Source organism: Pteropus vampyrus, unplaced genomic scaffold (genome assembly GCF_000151845.1).
Source record: "Pteropus vampyrus isolate Shadow unplaced genomic scaffold, Pvam_2.0 Scaffold91, whole genome shotgun sequence".
Taxonomy (NCBI): domain Eukaryota; kingdom Metazoa; phylum Chordata; class Mammalia; order Chiroptera; family Pteropodidae; genus Pteropus; species Pteropus vampyrus.
The window spans coordinates 3,936,196-3,961,323 of record NW_011888872.1 but is presented as its reverse complement, the minus strand read 5'-3'; the positions used below and the strand labels follow the sequence as shown (position 1 = coordinate 3,961,323).

Below are 25,128 nucleotides of genomic sequence, written 5' to 3'. Positions count from 1 at the left end.
CAACCTAAACGACTAGATGACTAGATAAAGAAGTTATAGTTCATATATACATGAAACATTAGCCATTAAAAAAATGAAATCCTACCATTTGCAATGACATGGATGGACCTAGAGGTTATTAGGCTGAGTGAAATAAGTCAGACAGAGAAAAACAAATACCATATGATTTAACTTAACGTGAGGAATCTAAGGAACAAAAAGAACAAACTAATCAAAAAGAGACTCATAAATATAGAGGTGATGGCCAGTGTGGAGAGGGTGTGGGGGGATGGAAGAATGGGATGAAGGATTAAAGAAGTACAAGTTAGTAACTGATAGATGGTCACAGGGATAGGGAGCACAGAATAGGAAATGCAGTTAGCATTAATGTCATGGCTAAGTGCAGAGCCAAAGGAGAGAAAGAGCAATTAGGGGGATCGTTTTCTAAACTATGTAAGTGTCTAACCAATGTACTATACACTTGAAACTAAGAAAGTAAAAAAAAAAAAAAAAAAGATGAGTGTTTTGATTCCAAAATTTTGTCTACCTTTACTCAAGTCTTACATACTTAAATATGTTGAAATTTCTCTCTTTTTAAAAGTAATACAAAATTACTTTCAAAAAAAGTAATGCAAAAGTAAAATGTTAGAGCTATTCCTATATACTTTATGATTATTATGTAATGTTATTATATGCATTAATTTTTTTTTTACTGGTGGATAGTGGCTATGTAATTTTTTTCAGTTGACTTTGAATCCGGTAAACTATCAAAACTCTATTACTAGTTCTGTGGTTTACATACACTTTCTGGTTTTCTATGAAATTAATGATATCATTGGCAAATTAATTATTTTTCTTTTCCTTCCTAATTTTTAAACTTTATTTCTCTGTCTTACTGCACTGACCAGGATCTGCAGTATAACACTGACTAGAGGAAGCTATTGGTATCCTTTTTCATTTCTGAATATAATGGGAAGCTTCTAACTTTTTGTCATTAAGTATGATACTCAGTGAAGAATGTGAATAGATATCCTTTTCAGGTTAAAGAGGTTTCTTGTGCATTAGTTAGGAATACTTATGGATTAAAGAAAGAATATCTAACATTGATGTTTGCAAAAAAAGATAGTTAATTATCTCATCCAGCAACAAACTGAAGGTAGGTAATTTTAAGTTTGGGCAGCGGCTCATAAATATCAGTGTACTGGATTAAGGTCTTTGACCTTCTCTTATGGCATAATTCCAAGCACAACATCCACTTATAATCACAATTATAGAGAAGAAATAGGGAGGATATAGGATCACATATCTTTTTTACAAAGGAGGAAAGTCATCTCCAGAAGCTCCCATCAGAATTCTCTTTATAGCTCATTGTCCAAAACTGGGTCATATAGCCTCCCTCACACCAGAGAAGCTAGGAAAGTGAGCACAGTTGATCCTGGAACAACATGGGTTTGGACTGCACAGGTCTGCTTATACACAGATGTATTTTTCAATAGATAGATTTAAAAACTTTTTGGAAATTTGCAATAATTTGTAAAAACTCACAAACTACACAGCCCAGAAATATAAAAAAAACAAAATCAAGAAAAAGTTATATCATGAATGCATAAAATATATGTAGATACTAGTCTATTTTATCATTTACTAGCATAAAATATACAAAAATCTATTATAAAAAGTAAAAATTCATCAAATCTTACACAAAATGTTACAGACCATACAAGCTTCCATTCGGTTGAGAGAAATATAAACGAACTTAAAGATGCAATATTAAATCATAACCGAACAAAATTAACTATAGTACATACTGTATTACTGTAATAATTTTATAGCCACCATCATATTGCTGCTGCTTTTTTATCAATGCATACATTGTTATACTTGAAAATACAGATTTCTTTTTCATATTATCTTTTCATTTTTTAATTTCTAGTGTTAGTAATACACATAACATCTACAATGTTTTATATCATATAAAACAGTACTAATATAGGTACTGAAAGACGATTCATCTTGTAAGGAGATGACATACACTTACGTTATTGACAAATACAGTACAGAACTGAAAATGTATTTTCTCTTCCTTATGATTTCTCAGTGACATTTTTTCCTCTAGCTTACTTTATTGTAAGAATACAGTATATAAAACATATAAAATATGTTACTTGACTACGTTATCAGTAAGGCTTCTGGTCAACAGTAGGATATTAGTTTAAGTTTTTGGAGTGTCAAAATTTACATGTGAATTTTTGACTGCGTGGGTCAGTGCCCCTAATCCCCACCAACGTGGAGTCAACTATAGTTGGCATTTTTAACATTGATAGTGAAAAGCAGGTAAGTAAAAGGGGTTTAGGAGTGGACAAAAAAAAATCTGCATTTTATTTGCTTTCCATCTGAATGCAAATAATGAATGTATGAAAGTGTTGAATTATATTTCTTTATGCTGCTCCTATAGAGATAATCATATATTTTATTCTATTAATCACGTTATTTTAATAACTTTTAAAACTGAATCATTTGCTTTACTAGGATCAACTGTACTTGGTCTTAATGAATCTTTTTTTATGGAGTAATGAGTTAAATGTATTAGTATTTTTTGCATTCAAACTCATAGGTGAGATTCATCTATGATTCTTTTCTTAAACTTTTATTGTGCAGTTTTGATCTTAACATTAAACTACACTCATTAAAATAAATTGGATAACTTCCCTCTTCTATTTCCTGGAGGAAAATTCACATAAAGATTGTTGATTAGGTAGGCTAATTTCCTATCATATGCTTTCCCTGTTTTGGAATTTGGGCAGTAAGATTGCCAGGGGAGCTTACAACACCCCTTTGCCTCAACCAGTGAACTACACTTCCATATGAATTGGTTCCATATCAATTCACCACGTGTAGTGCCCACTAGTCTACAAGAGCCAATTTCTTATGCCACATAGTGTTGGCATTTGATATCAACAAGGTCATGGCTGCGGCTTCCTTTACCACTTTGTGTTTCTGTTCTGTTTTTGGTCTGCAGAAAGAGTTAGCTTGTACTGGAGCCCAACTATATAGTTTTGGTTTTCTGCTACTGCTTTTGTATTTTATATAGTTTATATTTTATTATATATGTTCTTAATTGAAAGACTATGTAAACTCATGTACAATCTTGATCAGAAGCCCAAAAGCACTCTCTGAAAATGTGGTCTAGCATAACCTACAAGATTTTGCTCTTGTCTAAGTCTATCCTTAGGCTCTTACCCCTTCCCTCTTTTTTCATGCTCATTCAAATGGCCTACATTCTGTTCCTAGCCGAAAGTCTTTGCAGCTTAAGGATTTTTTAATATTTTCTAACCTATCCTGGAATTCTTCCCCATCCAGCCATTCAATCATATCAACACACCATATCATATTACTAAACACCACTCAACTTCAGATTTAATTTACGTATCATTTCTTAGAGAAGGCTTTCTTCTCCATCACATTTCTGCTTAGTTGGAATTCCCATTACATGCCCTCACAGCATCATATGCTTTTTTTTCCCCCAGAATTTATCACAGTTGTCATTAAACAACTATTTGGTTAATCTATTTATTGATAACTACTTCCAGAACTAGATAGTAATTTTGGTGAGGAGAGGAACACTTTCTGTCTTGTTCATTTTATCCCCAGCACCTAGCACATTGTCTAAGACATAATGAGAAATCAGTAAGACTTTAGCAAATCAGTAAATAACTTAGTCTTATTTCTATTGTTTTATGATAAAATAGAGATTCTATAGAATTAAAGCTAAAAAAGATTTGAGATAAAAAAAAAAAAATCATAGATATAGCAGGATTTCCAGCGAAGGATGCAGACTAGGTAAACCCTGTGCTTGCCTCCTCTCACAACCACATAAAAATTACAATTAAATTATAGAACAGCCATCACTGAGAACCACCTGAAGACTAGCTGAACAGAAGTCCTATAATTAAGACTATAAAAATGTGCCACGTTGAGACTGTAGGAGGGATGGAGACACGGAACAAGCAGTACCATACCCATGGTGTAGCAATTAAGAATTAGGAGGAATATGTTGGCTGCAGAAGTTCCCCTGAGGAGCCAAGCTTCCAAGCCCCAAACTGGCCTCTTCAACTCAGGGCATCAGTGACAGGAAGAGAAATCCCCATAACAGTTTGCTCTGAAAACCAGCAGGAATTGCATCTGAAAGAGGAAGGGCTGCTGGAAATTGAGGGAACTTCCTGAGAGAACTGCACACAGACTTGCTCGTTCACATACTCACTTGTTCTAAGCTCCAGTGCAGGAGCTCAAAATGCACCAGAGACATATGGGAGGAATTGACTAACCTCAGGGCAAGGGCTAGAGGAGCAGGGGTTGGAGCAGCTCTCTATGGGGACAGAAGCCTGGCAAGTGCTATTGCTACTTTGTTGAGCCCTCCTCCTACCTACCCAGTCAGCCAAGTGCAAGTGGGCACCAAGTCTGAGTCTCCATCAACTTTGCTAACATCATTTTCCTTGAAACCCTGGACCCTGAGACCCTGCCCCACTTAACCTTCTTGCCCACCTGAGCCTCCTTCAGCAGCTTTTCCACACAAGCAGCACATCTTGGCTTATGCTACTGACTTTTTCAAAAATCTCTCAAAGGTCCACAAATCCCAAGCAAGCAGTGGCTGGCCTTGCCATGCCCTGTATTTAAGTAGCCTCAAGCCCAGCACAAGCAGCAACCAGTCTCAGTGTGCACTGTAACTCTCCCATCAGGTAACCCCAAGCTTGGCAGATAGCTTCCATTAAGTGGCCACAAGCTCAGCACAAGCAGCAACAAACTGCAGATCATACTGTACCTCCTCAGGCATCCCAAGCCGGACACAAGTGGCAGTTGACATTGGCCTGCACTGGAGCCCCTCTCAAGAGGAGCCAGAAACAACAAACTCAGTGACTGGCTTCAGACCACACCAGAGTAATACACAATAAATTCCACAAATGACACACCCAAAGAGGGGAATCATCTGGCACCAGAGCCCACTAAAGCAACTGCTACTCTGTGGGGTCAGCCCTTGTACAAAAGTTTTTCCACTGTCATCATGGCCAGCCTTCACAACTATTCAGTCTAACCACTGATGTGCCCACAGCAATCAAGGCTCAACTACAACAGGAAGGCATATGGAAGCCATACAAGTGACACAACTAGAGCACCTGAATCAGGTGACCAGGGAGACTGTGCCACTGAGCCTCACAGGACATGTACTACAAAAGTCCACTCTGCCAAGCCTGGAAGATGTAGCAGATCTATTTGATATACAGGAAGAAACACAGAGAGTCAGCCAAAATGAAAAGACAAATATGTCCCAAATGAAACAACAAAGCTCCAGAAAAAAAAACTAAATGAAATGAAGACAAGCAATCCACTAGATAGAGTTTAAAACACTGGTTTTAACAATGTTCAATGAACTGAAGGGAAGAACGAACTCAGTGAAAGTTCAATGAAGATATAGGAAACATAAAAAGAGGAGATAGAAAAAAAATAAAAAAGAACCACTCAGAAATGAAGAACAGAATAACTGAAATGAAGACTATATTAGGGAATCAACATCAGATCAGAAGAAAAAAGATCAAATCAGCAATCTATAAGACAAGGTAGTAGAAACACCCAACTGGAAGAGCAAAAAAAAATTTTTTAAATGAGAATAGTTTAAGGGACAACATAAAACATCAAGCACACCAACCTTCACATCATAGGGGTACCAGGAGAAGAGAGGGAGCAAGATATTGAAAACCTATCTGAAGAAATAATGACAAAAAATCTCCTAACCTGGCAAAGGAAATAGGTGTACGAGTCCAGGAAGCACAGAGAGTCCCAAACAAAGTGATTCCAAAGAAGTCCACACCAAGACATATCATAGTGAAAATTCCAAAAGTTAAAGACAAAGAGAGAATGCTAAAAGTATCAAAGTAAAAGTAGTTATACTCAAGAGAGCTCCAATAAGACTATCAGCTTATTTCTCAACAGAAACTTTGCAGGCCAGAAGGCACAAAATATTTGAAGTGATGAAAAACACAAAGACCTATAGCAACAACCAATATACTCTACCCAGCAAGGCTATCATTTAGAATCATAGGAAAAAGAGCTTCCCAGACAAGAAAAAACTAACATTGTCCATCAGCACTAAACCAGTATTACAAGAAATGTTAAAGGGACTTCTTTATATGAAAAAAGAAAGATAAAGAAATATGAGTAAAAAAATATAAGGAAAAAAGTCTCACTAATGAAGGCAAACACTTAGTAAAAGCAGTGGATCAAACAACAATAAAGCTAGTACAAAAGTTAAAAGGCAAAAGTAGAAAGGCATGTGTAATTATGAAAATAAATTAAGGGATATACACCACATACATACACACGCACGCACGCACACGCACACACACACACACACACACACACACACACACACACAAAATGAAAATACAAACAAATGTGGAGGCAATGAGTAAAAATCGTAGTAATTTTAGAATGTGTTCAAACTTAAGCAACCCTCAGCTTAAAACAGACTGCTATAAAATAGCTTGGCATAAATGAAGCATGCAGTAATCACAAACCACAAATGTATAAGAGATATATACCAGATAAAAAGAGAAAGATATTCAAACACGACACTATAGAAAGTCATCAACATACAAGAAGAGAGCAAGAGAAAAAGGAACAGAGAAGAACCACAAAAACAATCAGACAACAATGAATAAAATGGCAGTAACTACATACCTATCAATAATTATTTTAAATATAAATGGACTAAATGCTCCAATTAAAAGGTATAGGGTGGCTGAATTGATAAAAAAAAAACAAAAACAAAAATCAAGACCCATACATATCCTGCCTACAAGAGATCCACATCAGATCGAAAGACACACACAGATTGAAAGTAAAGGGATGCAAAAAGATATTTCATGCAAACAAAAACAAAATCAAACAAAAGTTAGGGTAGCAATATTTATAACAGACAAAATAGACTTTAAAACAAAGGCTGTAATAAGAGACATAGAAGGACATTTCATAATAATGAAGTATCTATTCAACCAGAGGATATACCTCTTGTAAACATCTAGGCACCCTACATAGGAACACCTAAATATAATAGCAGATATTGATGGACATAGAGGGAGAGAGTGACAGTAATTCAGTCATAGTAGGGGACTTTAACACTCCATTGATATCGATTAGTGGATCACCCAGACAGAAAATCAATAAGGAAACAGCGGTCTTTAATCACACATTAGAGTAGATTGACTTAATATTTTTAAGACATTTCACCCCAAAGCAGCAGAAGATATATTCATTCCACTACACATGAAATGCTTTCCAAGAGAGACCATATGTCAGGCCACAAAACAAGATTCAATAAATTTAAGACAACTAAAATCATATCAAACATCTTTTCCTATCACAATGGTATAAAACTAGAAATGAATCATAAGAGGAAAACAAAAACACACAAACACATGGAGGCTAAATAACATGCTACTAAATAATAAATGAGTTAATGATGAAATCAAGGAAGATATCAAGATATCTTGAGACAAATGAAAATGAAAACACAACGACTCAAAGTCTATGGGCACAGTTAAAGCCATTCTAAGAGGGAAATTCATAGCGATATAGGCCTACCTCAAGAAACAATAATCTCAAATAAACAATCAAACCTTACACTTAAAGGAATTAGAAAAAAGAAGAACAAAGCCCAAAGTGAGTAGAAGGAAGGAAATAATAAAGATCAGAGCAGAAATAAATGAAATAGAGTCTTAAAAAATAGAAAAAAATCAATGACACCGAGATGGTTCACTGAAAAGATAAACAAGATTGATAAACCCTTGGTCAGGCTCATAAATAAAAAAAAGAGAGAGGGCCCAAGTAAATAAAATCAGAAATAAAAGAGGAGAAGTAACAACCAGTACAACAGAAATACAAAAGATTATAAAGAAATATAATGAATGATTATATGCCAATAAATTGGAAACTCTGGAAGAAATGGATAAATTCCTAGAAACATAAAAATCTTCTAAGGCTGAACCAGGAAGAAACAGAAAATCTGAACAGACTGATAACTACTAATGTAACCAAATCGGTAAAACAAAACAAAACAAAACAAAACAAAAACCCAACAAATAAAAGGTCTAGACCAGATGTCTTCACAGGTGAATTTTATCAAACATTCAAAGAAGAATTAATATCTTCTCAAATTATTCCAAAAAATTGAAGAGGACAAAAGGCTCCCAAACTCATTTTACGAAGTCAGCATTATCCTGATACTAAATCCTAAGACACTTTAGAAAAAAATTATAGGCCAAAATCCCTGATGAACATACATGCAAAAATCCTCAACAAAATATTAGCAAAGTGAATTCAGCAATATATTAAAAAGATCATACACCATGATCGCGTGGGATTTATTCCTGTGTTGTAAGGTTGGTTCAGTATCCACAAATCATTATTTTGATATACTGCGTAAATGAAATGAAGGATAAAAATCATGATCATATGAATAGATGCAGAAAAAGTATTAGACAAAATTCAACACCATTTATGATAAAAACTCAGAGCAAAGTGGAGATAGAAGGAATATAACTCAAAATAATAAAGGACATACAGGATGAGCCCACAGCTAACAATAAATTCAATGGTGAAAAGCTAAAAGTGTTTTTTTTTTTTCTTTTAAATCAAGAACAAGACAAAGATGTTCACTTTCATCACTTTTATTTAACACAGTATTGGAAGTCTTAGCTACAGCAAGTAGACAAGAAAAAAAAGCATCCAAATTGGAAAGGAAGAAGCAAAACTATCATTATTTACAGATGACATGATACAATATATAAAGAACCCTAAAAATTCCACCAAATAACTATTATAATAAATTCAGTAAGTAGAATACCTAATTAATATTCAGAAATCTGTTGCATTTTTAGAAACCAATAACAATCAGAAAGAGAAATCAAGAAAACAATTCCATTTACAATTACATAAAAAGAACCTAACAATAATTTAACTAAGAAGGTAAATGACTTGTACTCAAAAAAACTAAAAGAGATTAAAGAAAGATATTGAGGAAATACAAATAAATGGAATATACCATCCTCATGGATAGGAAGAATTAACATCTTAAAATGTTCATACTAAAAGCAATCTACAGTCTATGGCCATGCCACCCTGAACAAGCCCGATCCCGTCTGATCTCGGAAGCTAAGCAGAGTTGGGCCTGGTTAGTACTTGGATGGGAGACCACCTAGGAAGACCAGGTGCTGTAGGCGTAAAAAATAAAAAATAAGGGATTGTAGGCTGACAAAGTCCTGCAATCTGTGACATCAACCAAGGATTGCCTAACTTAAAAAAAAAAAAAAATTAAAGCAATCTACAAATTCAATGCAATCCTTATCAAAATACCAATGGCATTTTCCACAGGACCAGAACAAATAATCCTAAAATTTATATGGAACCACAAAAGACCCTAAAGAGCCAAAGCAATCTTAAGAAAAATAAAGTTGGAGGCATCATGTTACTAGATATCAAACCATATTACAATGATCAAACTAGGCTATAGTAATCAAAACAGCATGGTACAGGTATAAAAACAGATACATAGGTCAATGGAACAGTATTGAGAATCCAGAAATAAATCCACACCTATATGATCATTTTTTAGCATATAACTGAGATATATAACATCTGAGCTTTTTATTGTCCAAATGCAAATATATATATATTTGATATATATATGTCATATATATATGATATAGAGACTTACGAGATAAAACTAGAATGCCTGTTACTCCTGGGAACTATTTTATTCCTTAAACCTTCTGAAGAGCTCTTATTAGGTCTTAGCAGAATAATGCAGCACTTTGGGGCAAAGATGCAGCCTAGTAATCTAGCACTTGAAGCCAAGATGGAGAAGATCTCCATGGCTACCATGACTTTGCCCTTGGGGAGATGTAGATGGGGAGGAAAGTGACCCAGACAATGGAGGCAAGAGTATACAATGGGCTAAAAACAGTTTCTTCAATAAATGGTGTTGATAAAACTGTACAGATACATGCAAAATAATTAAAGTGGATCACTTTCTTCTACCATACCCAAGAATAAATTCAAAATGGATTAAAGACTTAAATGTAAGACCTGAAACCATAAAACTCCTAGAAGAAAACATAAGCAGCAAACTCATCGAATAACACTTAGTAAAGTGTTTTTGGATATGTTTCCTCAGGTAAAGGAAACAAAAGAAAAAATAAACTAACAAGACTACATCAAACTAAAGTTTTTGCACAGTAAAGGAAACCACTGACAAAACAAAAAGTCATTCTACAGAATGGGAGAAGATATCCCATTATGCATCCCATAAGAGGTTAAAATACAAAATATAGAAGAAATTCATACAAATTCACACACACATACACTCCAATTAAAAAACGGGTAGAGGACCTGAGTAGATATCCCTCCAAAGGGGATATACAGGTGGTTAATAGACATATGGAAAGATGGTCAACATCACTAATAATCAGTGAAATGCAAATTAAAACCACAATGAGATATCATCTCATATGTGTCAAAATGTATATCATCAATAAATCAACAAATAAGTGTTGGTGAGGATGTGGAGAAAAGGGAACCTTCATGCACTGTTGGTGGGATTGTAAATTGGTGCAGCCACTATGAAAAAGTTTGAAGGTTCTTCCAAAAATTAAAAATGAAACTACCATGTGACCTAGCAATTATACTTCCAAGTATTTATCTGAAGAAATCTAAAACATGAATTTGAAAAGATATATACAGCCCTATGTTCACTGCAGCATTATTTACGATAGCCAACGTATGGAAGTAACCTGTATACATTGATAGATAAATGGATGAAGTGGTACATATACACAAGGAATATTACTCAGCCATAAAAAAAATGAAATCTTGCCATTTGAGACATGGATGGACCTAGAGGGTATTATGCTACATGAAACAAGTCAGAGAAAGGCAAATACCATATGACCTCATTTATATGTGGAATCTATAAAACAAAATAAATGAACAGAAACAAATTCATAGATACAGAGAACTGAGGGTTGCCAGATGGGAGGCGGGGTGAGGCATGGGTGAAATGGTAAAAGGGATTAAGACATACAAATCATCAGTTATAAAGACTCAGGGGATGTAAAGTAAAGCATAAGAATAAACTCAATAATATTTTAATAACTATGCATGGTGTTAGATGGATACCAGACCTAGAGTGATCATTTTGGAAGGCATATAAATGTCTAATCACTATGTTGTACACCTGAAGCTAGTATAGTATTAGATTTTAACTATAATTGAAAAATTAAAAACAATTTTAAAAATCATATAGCAAAGAAGGAATGCTGATAGAAAAAGTAAAATATGAATCATCACTTTCGAGCAAATAAGTTTAAGAAATTAGCTTTTTACGCATACTACAATTATATCATTGTAATTCAGAGCCATCATTTATATTTCCTATCATTTTGAGATAGAGTTAGGTTGTATGCTTTTTGTTACTATAATAGACAAATTACAAAAGTCTTTAATGACTAAAAGGAAATTAAAACAGATTCATAATTAGACATAATGAAATCACTCTAATTCAATGACATTATATCATGTATTCTTAAGTGGTAGAGAAAGATGAAGATATAGCTTAGGAATGAGAATTCTACAACGACACGTAACTGTTCATCTATCAAGATTGCTACTATCAAAAAATAAAACAGAAAATAAGTGTTGGTGAAGATGAAGAAAAAGTAGAACTCTTGTGCACTATTGGCAGGAATGTAAAATGGTATAGTCACTATGAAAACAGTTTAAAGATCTCTTAAAAAAAAAAATGACCATGTGACCCAGCAATTCCACTTCTGGGTATATATCCAAAAGAATTAAAAGCAAGGTCTCGAACAGGTATTTGTACACCCATGTTCAGAGCAGTTTATTCACAATAACCAAATGGTGGAAACAATCCAAGTCTTTATGAATGGTTGAAGGGATAAACAATATGTAGTATATACATAAGTTAGGGACTAAATGTTTGTACTTCCACCAAATTCATGTTGAAACTACCACCAGTGGGATGGTATTAGGTAGATAAAATCGCAAGGGTAGAACCCTCATTAAGGGGATTAGTGTCGTCATCAGATCTGGAGAGCTTGCCGCCTCTGCATTCTGCTGTGTGAGGATATATCGAGAAATTGGCAGGCTGCAATGCAGAAGAGGGCCCTCACTAGAACTCGACCATGCTGGCACTCTGATCTCAGATTGCCAGCCTCCAGAACTATGAGAAATAAATTTCTGTTGTTTATAAGCCATCCAGTCCATGGCATTTTTGATGTAGTAGCTCAAGCTCACTCAGACAGAAACTGGTACCAAGAAGTAGATGTGCTTCTATAACAAATACCTAAAAATGTGAAAGTGGCTTTGGAACTGGTAATGGGGGGCTAGAAAAGTTTTGAGGTGAATGCTAGAAAAACCTACATTGCCATGAATGGACCACTAAAGGAGATTTTGTTGTGAGCTCAGAAAGAGGAAATCTGTAGAGAAAGCCTTACCTATGTAATTTTGAGCAGAATGTTGGTAGAAATGTGGGAGATGAAGGCCATTTTGATGAGGTTTCAGATGGAAATGAGAAATACATTATTGGAAACTGGAGGAAAAGTAATCCTCATTATAAAGTAGCACAGAACTTGGATGAATTGGGTTTGTGTTCAAGTGTTTTGTGGAAGGTAGAAGTTTGTGACATGTTTTGGAATATTTAGCTGAAATTATTTCTAAGCTGTATTGAAGATGCAGCTTCACTTCTCTTGACTATAATAAAACGTGAGAGAGAAATGACTTAAAAGTGAAATTGTTAAGCAAAAATGAAGCAGAATTTAAACATTTGGAAAATTTTCAGTCTAGCCATATTGCAAAAAATGAGAACACTAAGGGTGTGGCTAAGTGACCCTTTGATAAGGAGATTAGTATAAATCAGCCATTTAAGAGAATCCACAAGCTATTTTTCAAGAAAATTGAAGAATGATCCCAAAGATAAATCAGTCATCATCAGGCTGCCACCCCAATCATAGGCCCACTGTGCAAAGGCCTGGGGGTGGGTGGGTAGGGCAAAGTTGTTTCAAAGGAGGGGGTCAGCTCTCCAGTCAAGCCACCCAGGGTACCCCTCCCTAGTCTCTCAGGGTTTGGGCCCCTGTTGAGAGCTCAGCATGGGCTTTATGCTGCAGATACAAGATAAGCATAGCTACCTCCACCTAGATTTCAAAGGATGAGGCCACCTACTGGAGCCGTGGGCTAGGGACCCCAGATTAGGAGAGTCACAGCCATAGGACCCCAACCTGGAAAGTCACAGAGCCCAGGCAGAGAGCTGCTGTGCGGGTAAGGCCACTGCAGAAAGCCAGTGTAGGCTGTCCCACTAAACTATGGGAGTGATATCACCCCCAGTGAAACCGGAAGGCAGAGAGGTATATTCTTGAGCCTTAAGATGTAATGCTGTTTGCTCTGCTAGATTTTAGACTTATTTGCAACACATTACCCCTTTTTCTTTCCTATTTCTCCCTTTTGAAATGGGAATGTCTACCTTATGTCTATCCTACCACTGTATTTTGGAAACACATAACATGTTTGGTTTCAAAGGTTCACAGCTGAAAAGGAAGGAATTTTCCTCAGGATGGATCATACCAATGAGACTTTGGACTTTAGATCTTAGAGTTGATGCTGGAATGAGTAAAGACTTTTTGGATTGTTGAGATCGAGTGAATGTATTCTTCATATGAGAAGGGCATGAATTTGGGAGGGGGCAGGGATGGACAGTTCCGGACTGCATGTTTGTGTTCTCTCAAAAGTCATATATTGAAACCCTACCCTCAATGGGATGGTATTAAGAAGTAGCGTCTTTGGGAGGTAATTTAGGTTTAGATGAAGTTATGAGAGTGAAACCAATATAAAGAAGCCAATATAGAGAGAGAATCAGTCAAATGTCAAGGAAATCCTGAGGGTGTCTAAATCTAGATTCCAGCTATCCCAGAGCCACTGCCAACATTAAGAACTCTTTTTTTCTTTTTCTTTTTTTAAAAAAAAACAAAAACAAAACAAAAACCAAACAACAACAACAACAAAAACCTTTAGACTACTTTCTCTCATTTGAACCTTTTCTATCACTGGAATTAGGAGAGCTAAGAGTTATGACTTCCTCTGCCCTGTCTAATGACAGGACTGGAAATGTTGCTGTGATGACAGACAACTTAAGAGTCTCTCCTCCTAACATCACGTAGCACATTGCTACATTCTCTTGAGAATTATTAAAATTATTAATGTGTAGTAATAAAAGTACTTTATGTGTATGATTCAGGTTTATAGCTTTTAAAACATCTTTCATACTTATTCCACTAAGATACTCAAAATAATCCTGCAAAAAGTTAAAACAGATTAGCAAATCAAGACAAAAGGGTCTGGCTTGAAACCCTTTTTCCTCCACCATACATTAATCCAGACATGCTTTTCCAAAGAATGCTTCTGATTACTGCTCTTACAGAGATTCACAACACTGACTGCTTAGTAAATGCTCTTCAACTTCAGAGAAGAGGTATTTAATTTCTTGTATGACTCAAATATCAATAGCTTACTTTTAAAACAAGTGACTTCTATTATCTTACTTATTTTACTATCTCCAAATTCTTATATATATTAAAGATAATTTTGAATAGTGATATGACTTTTGTTCTCCCCCAAGGTTGGAAATAAAGGCTTAAACAAATTTAAATGAATAGACATTAGAAATTTAGATAGTGAACCAGCTTTTAAACTTCTCACAGAAACTCATCCCTTGGTTGCATTTATATCACAGGCAATTAATTGGGCTGAAACAAATATTCTTTGATGACCATCAAGCATAAGGCAGAGTCATTTTAATATGACAGAATTATTATTGACTGGGGAATATTATGCAAAATTGGTATAACCAAGCAAGATCAAAAAGGCTCTCTGATTATAAAATATCAAAGGTTTCAGGCAAGTCCTTCCTCAGAGACCAGCCTAAATATTGAAAAACCCCTATCCCATTACAATAAGGAATGATTTTAATAATGGTCTTCCTGAAATGACAGAGTTAGAATTTCAGAAATGCACTGAATCAATTCTATGAACTGCTTAGAGAAGTGGTTCACGCTAAGCATCTATCACTCAAGCATGTACACATTATTTTTCAATGTATGGGATTGGGAAAATATATATGTAGTTAGCCCAGTTTTGCCAAATTCCTAGACATTTGACTCCAGGTTATTTTCAACATAACTGAATATTTTTCTCCTTTGTGAATACATTTTTTTATTTTGGTATGAAAATGAAAGGGACAGTAGATGGAGAAATCATACAAATTTATAATCATAAATTTATAAACCGTAATTTTCATATCAATATTAGTTATTGTTATCTAGGTCATATTTTTCTAGAGTAACAGATAAGAACAACTTTATAAAACATCCTTTTTTTGGATTTAAACAAGTTGAAATGGTATTCTGGAACTTTGTTTCCAACAGCAGTCAATAATTGTTTTAAACACACACACAGAATATGTGAATCAAACTTAATGTTTAAAGTATCAAAATTTCTGTTTACCATTTTAATATCTCCTTGTGTAGCTGTAGAAAATTGTATTTTTGCCAAACATTGAATTTTAAGTCGGTTCACATCTCCTGCACAATTCACCTAGTCTTACGTGATGCCACCATATTTGAGAGTCAATACTGCTGAGAATTACCTAGAGAAAAGAAGCACATTTGATACTTATTGTGTGACATTTTAGGTAAATGTAGCTAAACAGTAACTGTGTAGCTAAAGTGGTAACTGCTAAATGACACGATCAACACTGAGTCTTGCTAAGGAAAGAAGGCAACATAAAGAGGGTAAAATGGGATTTAATTATTCCCTTTCTTATACCATGTAACAAGTATATAAGTTCTATTTCTAATTATTGAGTAGTCAATATTATTAATTAAAATCCCAAAGAGAGTACTGTCAACAAAAATGGCACAGTAAGAAAATCTAAAAGTGTGTCCTGCCACAAAATTAATAAAAACCCCAGCAAAATCTGTCAGAACCAAATCTTTTGGAATTATGGATATTAACCAGAAGCTGGTAGCAATTTAGAAAAATGCTTAATAAAGAAAAACTTGTGGAATTTTGGTAAAAGCAGAGATCTTTGGGGTGTTTTAATTTACACTGGTCCCATTAACCAATACTGGGCTCAGCTGTGACCTTGACAATAATGGCTCACATTCCCAGTACAGTTACCGATACCAGAGGGAACAAAACAGACTTCATTCATAAAGAGATGTGTTTGTTCAGTTAATCTATCTAGTGACTTTTTGAATCAAAGGGCTTACCTTTATCATGTCTAAGTTGGAACTTTCTCAGTGCTGAGACAGTTATCTGAGGAGGTTTATCAAATTTACAAATATATTAATCATGGCTACCTAAGGACGATGAATGACAGATGGGGCAAATAATATACTAATCAGAAAGCTTGGGAAGAAAGGCTAAGAATAAGATGCTCTGAGGAATAAGAGTTTTGGAAAGCTAAAACATAATATTGGGAATCAAGAAGGCTGTGTGTACAAGTTCAGAAAAGACACGAGGAGGCCCTAAATTCTCATCTCTGGCCAATCTTTGGGCTCTGCACAAGCAGGAAGTGAAGGCTAAGGCAGAGTTGTAAACTCTCTGGCTGAGTGTTGAAGGCATGTTCAAACTCACTCACAGCCCATCCAAACACTAGGCAATTTTATTTCCAGTCATTTAAGGAAATCTTTGTCTAATTACCAGTCGATCACCAAGTTAATAGAATGGAGAATTCAGTGGCCAAACATGATAAAGAATACAGACTGTACAAAATAGTTCAGAAAAGCTGCTAAATAGCTACAACAAGAAGCAACAAAAAGTCAAGAGGAGGAAGGAGAATATGATTTCCAAATATGCACAATCATAATATTCAAAATGTCCAGTTCGCAACAAAACTTATAAGACATGTAGCAAAACAAGAAAGTATGGCCCATACAAAGGGAAAAAAGAGAGAAAGAAAGAAAGGAACTCTCTCTGAGTAAGCGCAGACATTGAACATATTAAAGATTTAAAATAGTTATTTTAAATATATTAAAAAACTAAATTCATGTCCAATCAATGAAAGGAAACCATGAAGATGATATCTCACCAAATTGATAAGTAGAAATACACTAATGATGAACAATCTGAAGAGGAACTTAAGAAAATTACATTTACAATAGCATCAGAAAGAATAAAATACTTAAGTGCAAACTACTCAAGATGGTAAAAGACTTATACATTAAAAACTATAAAACATTGCTGAAACAAATTAATGAAGACACAAATAAATGGAAGGCAGACCATGTTCATGTATTAGAAACTTAATATTGTTAAGATGTCCCTATTACTCAAAGTGATCTATAGATTCAATGCTATCCCTATCAAAATCTCAACAGCATTTTTTTTTTGCAGAAATAGATTTATTGTCTATTCACAGATGGCATGATCTTATATATGGAGAACTTTAAAGTATCTACAAAATAACTATAATAGCTAATAAATGGGTCAGCAAGACCGTAGGATACAAGGTCAGTGTAAAAAATCAGTTGTATTTCTACATTCTAGAAGTGAGCAATCCTAAAATGTAAACAAGAAAAAAATTTCATTAAGGCATCAAAGGCAATAATTAAAAAATAAATTTAACCAAGAAGTCCAAGACTTGGACACTGAAAACTACAAAACATTGTTGAAAGAATTTAAGTAAAAGACATCCCTTGTTCATGAATTGGAAGACTTAATATTGTTAGGATGCAATAATCCCCAAATTGATCTACAAATTCAATTCAATTTCTACTAAATGTTTAGCTTCCTTTTTTGCAGAAATGGACAAGCTGATCCTAAAATTCATATGGAATTGCAAGAGACCCAGAATAGCCAAAATGACCTTGATAAAGAAAAACAAAGTTCGGGGACTCACATTTCCCAACCTTGACATATTTTACAAAGCTACTGGAATCAAAACAGTGTGGTATCGACCTAAGAAGAGACATATAGATCAATAGAGCATAAGTGAGAGGACCAGAATTAAATTTATAGAATTGATTTTCAACCAGGGTGCTAAGGTCATTTAATGGAGAAAGAATAGCTTTTTCAAAATGAATCTGAGGTAAGTGGATATCTACCTTCTTAAAGATGAAGTTAGATGCCTACATCACATAACATACAAAAATTAACTCAAAATAAATGTAAAATCTAAATGTAAAAGATGAAACTATGAAATTCTTAAAAGGAAGGAGAGATGTAAATCTTTGTGACCTTGGATTACGTAACAGTTTCTTGAACATGACACTAAAGGCAACCAAAGAAAAAATACAGATAAATTGGACATCATCAAAATTTTAACAAATTATGCAAAGGATGCTTCAAGTCAGTAAAAAAACAATCCAAAAAATGGAATAAAAAATTTGCAAATAACGTATTTGTTAAGGGTCTGATGTACAGAATATATAAAGAACTTTTATGGTGCAAGAAACAAGACAATTTAAAAATGGACAGAGTTTTTGAATAGACATTTCTCCAGTGAATATATACAAATGGCCAATAAGTACATGAAAAGATATTCAATATTTTTAATCATTAGGAAAATGAAAATCAAACCACATTAAGCTAACCAATTCTCACCAACCAGGATAGCTACAATAAAAAAATATATATATAAAATAGAAAGTGTTGGCAATGATGTGGATAAACTAAAACAATGCTGGTGGGAATGTAAAATGGTACAGCTGCTATGAAGAACAATTTGGCAGTTCCTCAAAACGTTAAACAGAGTTAACATAACACTCAGCAATTCCATTCCTAAGTATACTCCCTAGAAAAACATGCAAAAATTCGTACATGAGTAATCATAGCAGCATTATTCATAATAGCCACAATGTAAAAATGAGTCATGTTCATCAACCAATGAATGAATAAACAAGATGCAGTATATCCATACAATGAAATATTTTCAGCCCTAAAAAGAATTGAAGTACTAATACATGCTACAACATGAATAAACCTTGAAAACATTATGCTAAATTTAAGATGCCAACATAAAATACCACATATTGTATAATTTCATTTATTTGAAATACTCAGAATAAGCAAATCCATCGACACAGAAAGATTAGTGCTTGCTAGTAGCTTGAGGGAGAGAAGAATGGGGAGTGACTGCTAATAAATATAGGATTACTTTTTGGGGTGATGAAAATATTTTAGAATTAGTAGTGATGGTTGCACAACTTTGTGCCTATATAAAAAAATCACTGAATTGTATGCTTTAAAATTATTAAAATAAATTTTGTTATGAGTATCATCTTAATTGTAAAATTCCTAACATAGTTGAAAAAGTAAACATTAAAATTAAATGTAAATAGGTCTAATATTAATGAGAGGGAAATGCATATGTTCTTGAACTTTTTTATAGTATGGTTGTATAGGTAGCACATTATGGATTAGGTTTTACTAAATCCTTTATATGTGTTTTCATGACAGTTCTTATATAAATTACATGTCCATATCAATTAATTTTTATATAATTTATTTTTTTCCCTGTCTCATTCCAAGAAGATTTAACAAAGTCATAAGAAGCAGACTTTATTGTATTTGATTCAGTTATCCATTAGTCACTCATTTGTAGAGAAGAGTGTGAATTGTAACTCATGCTTAATGTTACAAAAATGAGTCTAAGAATTTTAGCATTACCCTATTCAGACACAATATTAGTATAATAAGTTAGCATCTTGTTAGATGGCTTCTGTATTTTTTGATCACAAAACTATTATATAAGAAATCATGAAATTTCTGGAAAAGGACTCTATATGATAAGAATTAATCTAAAGACAAATACTTGTTTAATTAAGTATAATTATTCATATGAATTGAAATTTTCTATTGATAATGTCAAAGAGTATCTTTTCAAAATGTTATTTCCCAAGGTTATTACTATTCACATTATAGACATTGGAAATCCTGGAATCTCAGAAGTCTCTTGAGAATATGATCCCTTTTCTCCCCCTCTCACCAAAAACATAATAAATAAAAATTCATATGAGCAATTCAATATAACTATCACAAGATCCCTCTTTCTCTATAGGGAAGCTTATCCAAGGGCACTGGCCTAGTTTCAATTACGTTATACATTCAAGCAGAAGCTAAAACAGATGTTACTGTACATATAATTAGCCTTTGTAAAAGATCTTGTGGCTTCACTCTTTGTCAGACTTCTTGCTCATTGCCCGATTCTTCAAACACATCAGGTGACTGATTGCTAGGCAACCATGCAATACTATCCAGAGAATTCTCCTATCCATCTCAACAGATGCCATCGCATTTAGATAGAACGGGGTTCAAAGCTCCAGAATTTGTGTATGTGACTCAATAAGTCACGTTATTTGGTGGTGCATTTGTAATGCATAAAGCATAAAGGTAGATCATATCAAAAATGCCCATATTGAGACACTATTATCAATACTTCATGACTCTATGGTATAAGCTAATAATAAAATTTGCAAAATGTGTAAATGAATGTTGCTAATTTTAAAACAGCACTTTATTGCTGACACGAAAGCTAAAAAATCTGTAGGTTTTTGCTTTATTTGCTTAGAAAATTTTTATTTTAGAATCAATTAATTGATAAATTAAGAAATTGAGAAATATTGTGTTCTGTAAGACTTACTACAGTAAATAAAAGCATTTTTAAACATGGTATTAGATTTAGAGACAGCTTTGGAGACTTCAAAATGTTTTCATAAATTTGAGATTTTTTTCCTAACTGCTTCTAAATATATAAAATTTAGCTGCTGTCTGATTTGATTTTATTCTTCATATAATCTAGGATCACCCTCTGTGCACAATCAACTCTTCTACAATTTTCTTAACATATCTGGTCTCTTCATAGCCATCAACTATATTCGGATCAAAGAAGATTCAATAAAAAGCTTCTTTTGGTAGTATTCTTTCAGTAAGTTATTATAGCAATACCTTACAAAAGATTGTCAAGATCTGTTAATGTATGAAAGAATCTTTTACCACATCAAATAAGCAACCATAAAACATTATATTAAATGATGGCATCTGAATGAAAGATGACAAATTCAAACATTTAATTTTTTCTTCCTCTGACTGTGTTTTTTCTTTCCAAATCTGAAAAGAATTTGCGTTTTTAAAGCACTCGGTCATCTCAAGTAGATGAGTGAGGTTTGGGATTTTCCAAAAGAGCTGACTTTTAATCAAAAAGAATGAATTAACCAAATATGAAAACCTTGCTCAGGTGACAAACCAGAAAAAACTGCATATCAAAAAAAAAGTAGAAATGACTTCTTGGTTGAACAAAGATTAAGTTAATAATTACATATTTATTTTGAAAAAAGACTAATTTCTAACACTTGCATAATAGGGGTAATGGGCAATGCTCTTTGGCATATATTTTTATTTAATGCTATATTATATAGGTATGTTTTCCTATTTTAGGAAAGAAGAAACTAAAGTTCAGAGAATCAAAGACCTCAGGATTAGAACCATGGCCATGTGACTCACAAATCAGTGAGTTTGCATCTACATTTATCACCTAACGGGCAAGAACATGCACTTCAGAAATTCTTACCAGTTAGCTTTTTTTTATTTAAAAACTCAAATTATGTGGCATTTTTTAATGTTTAACATTATTTTGGTATGAGAGAAATTAAATTGCATATTACAGAAGATATTGGAATCAATCAGGCAACTACCACCATATCAAAAGTATACTAAGATATTATGAAAACTAACAAATTGGTCACATTAAGGGCTTCTATGTAAATAGATTTGCAAAGGGAAAAACAAATCAGAGATGATCAAAATAAACTCCAACAGTGAAGCAGTTTCATAAAATCATAAATGTGATTGTATACTTTTTGCTTGTGGATCTGTGCTACCCATATTCTATTGTGTTGAAAACAAAAGTTACTTTATGAAGCTGAGACTTACTCCTTTTCTGCCAATGTCCCCATAAATATTAGATTTTATAAAGGCTGTATATAAGACACTATGAATTCAGTTTCTTCTAGATAAATCTACCTTAAATTAAAAGTGCTTAACACTAGCATAGTTATGCATGGAATTAATATGTGTGTGTTTGAAGGTTACCTCTATTTTAAAATTGCTGATTCTTTAGAAAAGCTAGAATTAAAATTATTCCTACTGAGGTTGTTCTTTCAGTAAATCAACCACTGAAAGCACTTCCAAACAAAGCTTTCTTCTTTTTTCTATGCAATACCTAATGTAAACTATAAAGTAGTGATGATCTACATTGAAATGGGGAGGAAAAAATGCTCAACTGATTTTCTAAAAGGCATCTTCTTACAATCAAGGAAAAATCACTATCATGTGACTTCCTTTTTGTAAAGTCATATGGGTCTATCATAAATCTCCAGAGTCCTATTCATTCAGACTGAATGCAATTATTTCTGATTTTTTCGTGAACTTCTACGGTATCATGGAAAGAAGCTTTAAAATAAGGAGAAAATTGAATATGTAGTGTAAGAACATATATAAAAAAGCTGTCCCTTAGGTCATAGCCAGACATTTGTTATTACGAAAGGCTATTTGATTGACACACATCTGATAGATATTGAGAATATTTTAGTCCAATTCATTTTGTAAGAATTCAAAAACAGCTATTATTTTAAGCTATTTATTATTTTAAGTGGGTAGGCTTATTGGTTTATATATGGAAGCAAGGGATCAGTCTTTATATTTCAAAAGAGCACAAATTTAATCGATACATTAAAAAAATCTGTATAGGAAAAATACATTGAGTAAATTTGCATAATTCTGCCTTCGTTATCAAATTGGAGTCACAAGGGGGAGTGTTTAAAGGAGATGCATTACAAGAGATAGGATAGAGGGTGGTCTTAGAGTACTCAAGTATCAAGATAAAAACCAAAGAATTTGTCTTTACCATTCTTCTGGCCATTAATCATATATTGCCCACAATGTTTCTAGGTTGTTATACTGAGGTATGATTTAGATCATGTGCTATTTAATTTTTCTCATTTTTTTGATTGTAAAATTTAGGGAGGCAATAGGCTGTGGTAGTAGAACAAGTTCTATTTTAATACTGGGTAGAAATTTCAGCAATATTACTTAACTGTATGATCTTAGATAAGTTCATTAAATCTTTAGATTTAATAGTTTGCTTTGTGGTTAAATAGGGATAATAACTACTCTATTAGAGTTTTCTGTGATGATTAAGTTTTAATGATACATATAAATTCCTTGGTACAGTGTTAAGACACATATATCAACATGTAATATTGTTGATGGTCTCAAAATTAGGAGCAGTAATAATAGTATTGTCTTGATATCAAGCTATAAGCATATTAGAAGCAGGGATTCTTTCTAATTAAACCACCATCAAATTTATTGCACAATGTATTAACTCAAAAAAGGCTGGTTGATTTATTGAGTTCAGTAATATTGCCATTGTAACTTTTCAGAAGCAAGAATTACAAGCCTAGTCTATAAAATACAAGTGCAAAAAGATATCTGCCTAAATAATATAATTTGGATACACTCAGTAGTAATTCATTCTGGATCCAATTTTGGATCTCGATATGACCAAATCAAAAGGTCAAATAGCCCTTTGAGCAATAAATGATTCGGGGATATTTTATCTCATTTAGTTCAAGATTTCTTAAAATTCTTGACCATGTTTTTAGCACACCTTAAAATAAGTTTATAGTAGATAAAATTTCAATACTCTCAAGTGTAGAATTATGTTTTACACACAGAAGGCATTTTTCTGTAGCTAAAGATCGACAGTCAGTTCAATCTACCATTATTTTGAAGTAAAATATAAACGGTGTATATAAAATTCATAACAGTTAAATTCAAATACATCTACAGACCATGTGTGGTACAACACTAGAAAATCCAGACAAAGAATTATTAATGCGTTTAATGCTTTTAAAATGAAGAAAATATATAATATTTGGTATGTTTTCTATATCTGATTTATTTGAAAACAACTTAAAAGTTGATCCTTATCTTCAATCTCAATGCATTATGGAATCATGGGAGATTACTGAACCTAACTTACTTCATTTTATTTCATTCTATTTATTCAACCGTTCTTACACTGAACTTTCCAGGTGTCCAGTGTTGGGCAAAGGGTTGGAAAAACAGACTAAGAAGCATGCCTAATTCAAGGAATTCACTATCCAGTGGAAGAAATAGACATGAATTTAAAACAATAACACACTTGTTAAGTACCAAAAGGAGTACCATGTAAGATATGTCACTAAAAGATAGAATGGCAGTTAGCTATCAGTAAAGGCTTTAAAAATGAGGTGGAATTTAAACTGTGTTCACATTAACCAGCTAGGGGTATGAGAGCTTTCATATGGAAAAATATATATACAAAAGCAAAATGATATAAACAATTTGGAAAAACTACAAGTAGTGTGACACTGATGAGTGCATTTGATGAAGTGATCAGAAATGAGACTGGTTACTCGGAGGGTACAACTAAGGGTTTCACATGCTTCCCAATGAGAATGAATAATGTGTTTTAAACGTAGGATCATACCTGCATCTTGGAAATAAAACTTTGGAGTTATGGTAGGGGATGATTTTGGGAAAAGAAATCTAGTTAGAAAACTATTGCACTAGCTCAGGCAAGGTATTAAGAGAAGCAATAGGAATAAAGAGGATGAGAAAAATATGATAGATATTCAAGAGGTGGGTTCTATAGTGGCTAATGACTAGAGGAAAATAAAGACAGTATAGCATTTGAAGACAACTCTAGTTTTGTAATTTGAGTTACTTGGGGGGTGGTCATATTTATCAATAGTAAATACAAACATCTGACAAGTGTCTTCCCAATTTTTATCTTCCAACATTTTTACTAATGTCATATATTTTACTTTCACATGCTCTAAGTATTTAATACACTGCTATAATTTCTGCTTTAAATATTCAGTTATCTTTTGGAGCAACTGAAAACTAGAAAAACTTATTTTACTTTTACTTTCATTTACTTATTTCTGAGCACTCTTCATTTCTTTGTATAAATCCAAACTTGTC

General features: G+C 33.5%; 1 non-coding gene across 1 annotated transcript; it reads left to right on the top strand.

Moving 5' to 3' along the window:
• Window positions 1–9,132: 9,132 nt before the first annotated feature.
• On the top strand, window positions 9,133–9,251 carry LOC111742339. Its single transcript, XR_002781281.1, has one exon. It is a non-coding gene; the product is annotated as a 5S ribosomal RNA (ribosomal RNA).
• Window positions 9,252–25,128: the final 15,877 nt, after the last annotated feature.